General features: G+C 35.0%; 1 protein-coding gene across 1 annotated transcript in view; it reads right to left on the bottom strand.

Moving 5' to 3' along the window:
- The window catches only part of BIVM (basic, immunoglobulin-like variable motif containing), a 53,928-nt gene that overhangs the window by 40,422 nt on the left and 7,506 nt on the right, over nucleotides 1-6,000 (bottom strand). The window lies entirely within an intron of this gene.

The following is a 6,000-nucleotide window of genomic DNA, read 5'->3' as shown; positions in this document are numbered from 1 at the left end:
AATTAAATAATTAATCTGTTATAAAAATTAACTGAAGGCTAATATTTGTAAGAGTTATTCATAAATTAGAAAACACAGATTATATAGATATATGCCTAGTAAACAAACATGGGAAGGGATTCATTTTAATCATTCAAGATATTCTATCATAAAACCATTTGGCATTGAAAACCAGCTGGAACTCAGGAACTATGGTTAAACAAGGAATTTCTGTAAATGTTACAATAGTGAAGACTATAAAGTCATGAAACAATGTTTCCCCTTCCTTTAATTATTCTGTCTTTATAGAGAACACAACAGTTTTCATGGAGCTGAACAACCGCTGGGAAACATGAGTAAAATCTCACTGTGCCAAATTTCCTTCACTGGTAAAAATGAACCTTAGAGAGTCAGAAGACAGAAAAATGAGTTTCTAACATTTTTGAGATGTCTTCCCTGCCTAATAATGACTTGATGCCTGAAGTAGTTTTCCCAGCCACTTAAAATATTAAGACTAATGAAACATCAAAATCCATGACCTCAGTAGACCCAGAGAGTGGCCTATACTTTCCTCTTAGGGTTACATAAGCCTTCCCGCTATTCTTTTTATTGAATCCTATGATTCCCCCTGGGATAAGTGAGCGCATATGTTCCAAATGAGCATACTTCATAAAATCCCCACACTGCCACAAAGAGATCTGGTCCTACGGGCAAAATTTCATTCAATGGGAGAGAAGGAAGCTATGTCAAAGTGGAAGATAAGTTTGAGATGGGAACATAAGAAAGCAACACCTGAACACTTTCGCCTCCTCATCACATCAACTCCAGTAACCTTTGCCCACTGCCCCTTATCATTACCGTGTTCCTTCTTCTATTCCTTATCCTACCCACAACATACCCACGTAGCCCAACACCAAAAATACGTATGTATTCACCACACTGGCTTTTAGAGAAAGGTATGAAGATAGCAAACAAAAATAGAAAATCTTTTTTATTTAAAGAACCAAAGGACAGAGTTCTGCATAATCACCATCACTGGAGGTAAGAGGGAACCCAGAAAGAAGAGAGCCACAGAAAAGAGGAGGCCCAAATTCTGTGTATAAATTTGGCCAAATCTTGGGCTGACTGACCCCTGAACCATGTATGCAAAGAACAGACCCCAAAAGCAACACAGCTAAGGCTAAAAGAAATGAGCTGAGACTGGAACTGTCCCTCAGAGACAGAATTTGCAGTTTTAGTTAAACCAAATTAACTGCCTGCCAAAACCAAAAAAACAGAAATAATAATTAACACTCTTTGGAGGAATATACCAGAGTTGCCGTAACAGTCACACTATCTAGGGTACAATGCAAAATTATAGAACATGTGAGGACACTGAAAACTACGACTCATTCTCAAGAAAAAAGATAAGGCCAACTCTGAGATGTGCCAGATTTTGATATTTGTAAATAAAGATCTAAAGTAGGTATCATAATTATTCATTATGAGATAGAAAAAATGCTCGTCATAAATGAAAAGATAGCAAATCTCAGATGAGAAACAGAAGCAATAAAAATGTAAATTCTAGAAGTGAAATAAATAGGTGGAAAAGATATACCATGCAAACACTCATCAAAAGAAAGCTGGGGCAGCTATATTAGTATCGAACAAAATAGCTCTCAGAGCAATAAATATTGCCAGGTGTAATGAAGGATATTTCAGAATGATAAAAGGGTCAATTCATGAAGAAGGCATAAAACTCATAAATGTATGTGCACCTAATAACAGAGCTTTAAATTACATTGTTTTTAAATCAACAGAATGGAGTATAGGAAGCATCAGGTATCTATCCCCCACCTAGACAACAATCGCACTGGCAGAATCTGTCTGATGTAACTATTTTGGAATCTGGAGTCTATTTAAAGGATTGCAACTTTGCGGAAGCCTTGAACAGTAAATGGTGCCTAATTTTGGACAATTTCGGCTCATAGCAAAGTAACAGCGACTCATGCCCCAGCCCAGTGGTGGGCAACCATGCATGTCTTCCTGAAGTAGCTCCAGGTAGCTTATTGGAGCCAGGCTGGGCAAAAAGGACCATGACCTACGAAAAATGAGGATCTGGTCTATGGCCATACCACTGTGAATGCACCTGATCTCCTCTGATCTCAGAAGCTAAGCAGGGTTGGGCCTGGTTAGTACTTGGATGGGAGGATCTGTGTTCTGATTGCTGATTGCTGCTTCTGATCTTGGAGACACAGACACATGGTGGGCAGCCCTTGTTGCATCCCTCCCCACACTGTTGCAAGCCCCTCCCCCTCCAACTGAAGCAACTTCCAGGGGCTTTAAAGGGCAAGCCCCCTTCAGTTTGTTTGTTTGTTTTTTTTCTTCTATATTTGTTCTCATTCAGTATTCTATTTTTTTCCCTTTTGGGAGCCAGACATTTGAAAGTATAGTACATTTAAAAGCAACCACATATACAGAGAAATTCTTTAGAAAGTCTGTGCACACCCAGGGAAAAGCACAGGCTTGAAATAGACCTGAGAAGCTTTTAAGTTTACACTTCAGGCTGATCACCAGGACAAACACAGTCTATAATGATCAAAAAACAAAAACAAAATCAACAAACCCTGGGGAAAAGGAAAATCTCATTTCCAGAGTTACTACATTACTATATTACATTTGAAAGTCCCATTTCCAACAACCAAAAAATCACAAGACATACAAAAAAACAGGAAAGTATGGTTCACTCAAAGGAAAAAAAAATCAAATAGAAATCATATCTGAGAAAGACCAGATAGCAAGCAGACTTGCTAGACAAAGTCTTTAAAATCATTCTCTTAAAGATGCTCAAAGAACTAAAGGAAGATGGATGTATGTATGAACAAATTGGAAATATCAATAAAGAGATAGAAAACCTAAAAAGAAAGCAAAAAAACTCTCAAGATAAAAAACACAATAACGGAAATGAAAAATTCACTAGAGAGATTCAAAAGTAGATTTGGGCAAGCAGAAGAAAGAATTAGTGAACTTGAAGATAGAACAATAAAATATTGTGATTCAGGAAGAGAAAGAAAAAAAAGATTGAAAAAAAGTGAACAGAGAGCTTAAGGGACCTGGGACACCATCAAGCGGACCAACCTATGCATTGTAGAAGTTCGAGAAAAAGAAGACAAAGAAAGGGGTAGAGAGATTATCCAAAGAAACAGTGGCTGAAAACTTCCCAAATCTGATGAAAGAAATGAATGCAAATATCCAAGAAACTTAATAAATTCCAAGTAGGATGAATTCAAAAAGACCGACACCAAGAAACATTATAATAATAAGAAAAAAAAGAATCTTAAAAGCAGTGTGACAGAAGCAACTCATCACCTACAAGGGATCTTCAATAAGAATAGCAACAGATTTCTCATGGGAAACTTGGGAGGCCAGAAGTAAGTGGGCTGATATATTCAAAGTACTGAAAAAAAAAAAAGTCAAGCCAGAATCCTAGATTCGGCAGAACTATCCTTCAAAAGTGAAAGAGAAATTAAGACATTCCCAAAACAAACAAAAACTAACAGAGTTTGTTATTACTAGACCTGACCTGCAAGAAATGCTAAAAGGAGTCCTACAGGTTAAAATGAAAGGGCAACAGACAGTAACTCAAAGCGATATGAAGAAATATATATCTCAGCAAAGGTAAATACATGGGCAATTATAAAAGCTAGTGTTATTTTAACTTTGGTTTACAACTCTACTTTTTATTACAATTTTGGTTTGCAACTCCATTTTTTGTTTTCTACATTATTTAAGAGATTCATGTGTAAAATTCATTGGTTTGTGTTTTGGGACACACAATATAGAAAGATGTAATTCCGTGACGTCAACAACCACAAGGGGTGGGAATGGAGGTGGAAAGGAGTAGAATTTTTGTATGTTATTGAAGTTAAGATGGTATAAAATCAAATTGGACTGTTACAACATTAGGTTGTTAAGTGTTATCCCCATAGAAACCACAAAGAAAACAGCTATAGAATATACATGTACAAACAAAATGAAATGAGGAAGAAATTAAAACATTTCCCTGAAAAAAATCAACTAAACACAAAAGAAGACAGTAATGCAGGAAACAAAGGACAAAAAAGCTATAAGGCATATGGAAAAAATAGCAAAATGACAGAAGTCCCTCCTTATCAGTAATTACTTTAAATGTAAATAGATTAAAGTCTCCAGTAAAAAGCCAGAGATTGGTAGAACAGACCAAAAAAAAAAGGTGATCTAACTATTAATATATGCGGTCTATAAGACACTCTTTTTTTTTTAACTATTATGGGTATGTAATAGTTGTATATCTTTATAGGGTATACTGTGATGTTTTGATACAAGCATATGATGTGAGTTAATCAAATCAGGGTGATTGCGGTATCTATCACCTCAGGAATTTAACATTTCTTTGTGTTAGAAACATTCCAATTCCACTCTTTTAGTTATTTGAAGTATACCCTAAGCTATTGTTGATTATAATCACTTTGTTGAAGACACTCACCTTAGATCTACAGACAAAAATAGGTTGAAAGTGAAAGGGTAGGAAAAGATATTCTAAGCAAATAGTAACCAGAAGAGAGCAAGAGTGGCTATAAATAAGCCCATCACAAAAAGACAAATACAATAATACATGATTCTACTCATATGAGGTACTTAGTGTAGTCAAATTCACAGAGTCAGAAAGTAGAATGGTGCTTACCAGGCACTGAAGGAAGGGGGAATGAGAAGGCATTGTTTAATGGGTAGAGTTTCAGTTTTGCAAGATGAAAAGAAACCTGGAGATGGATAACGGTGATGGTTGCACGACAATATGAATGTACTTAATGCCACTAAATTGTACACATAAAAATGGCTAAGGTGGTACATTTTATGTTCTGTGAATTTTACTAGAATTTTTAAAAATGTATTGCTTTTAAAAAAAGAAATTCAATGGAGAAAAGACAATTGCACAATCACAGTTGGTGATTTTTAACACCCCTCTTTCAGCAATTGATAGAATAAGACAAAAATTAAGCAGAGACACAAAAGATGTGAACAACACTTTCGAACACTTTGACATAATTAATATTTATAGATACACCCAGAGACTGCAGAATGCTCATTCTTCTCAAGTGCACATCGTACATTGACCAAGACAGACCATATGCTGGGTCATAAAACAAGTGTCAGTAAATTTAAAAACACTGAGATCATATGTCCTCTGTCCCCAGTGGAATTAAATTCAAAATCAATATTTTTAAAAACCCCAAATATCTAGAATTTAAATAGCATACACCTAAATAATGCATGTATCAAAGAAGAAATCACAAAGGAAACTAGAAAATACTTCAAATTAAATGATAATAAAAATAAAGTGAATCAAAATTTGTGTGTTGTAGCTAAAGTGGCACTTAGCAATTCAGAGCATTATACGCTTATGGTAGAGGAGTGTCAAATCAATGATCTAAGCTTCTATCTTAATAAGTCAGAAAATGAAGAACAAAGTAAACCCAAAGTAAGAAGAAGGAAATAATAAAGCACAGATATCAATGAAATAACAAACAATTGAGAAAATTAACATAGCTAAAAGCTGATTATTTGAAAAGATGAACAAAACTGGCAAACCCTTAGCTAAACTGATCGAGAAGAAAAGAGAAAGATAAAATAAATAACCAGTATCAGGAATGAAAGAGGAGTTATCACTAAAGACCCTACAAACATTAGGGGGATAACATCCACATTAGGCCTGCAAATTTGACAACTAGATGAAATGAGCAAACTAAATTTTGTCAGAAATTAATAAGAAGACAATTCCATAATTAGAGATTTTAAAATCCTTCTGAAAATCCTCAGAAAACAGAGGGGAAAACACTTCCCAAATTGTCTTAGAAGACCTGCATAGCCCCAATTCCAAAACCTGACAAAGACATTATGAAAAAAGAAAATTATACATCTATTACTCATAAATGTAAAGTAAAATCCTCCTCCCAACCTTGAGAATTATAAATTTACGTAACATTGAGTGAAACAAATTGATTT

This window comes from Propithecus coquereli, unplaced genomic scaffold, assembly GCF_000956105.1.
Source record: "Propithecus coquereli isolate 6110/MARCELLA unplaced genomic scaffold, Pcoq_1.0 Scaffold212, whole genome shotgun sequence".
Taxonomy (NCBI): Eukaryota; Metazoa; Chordata; class Mammalia; order Primates; family Indriidae; genus Propithecus; species Propithecus coquereli.
Note: the sequence above shows the minus strand (reverse complement) of the source record. Positions and strands in the feature narration are given on the sequence as shown.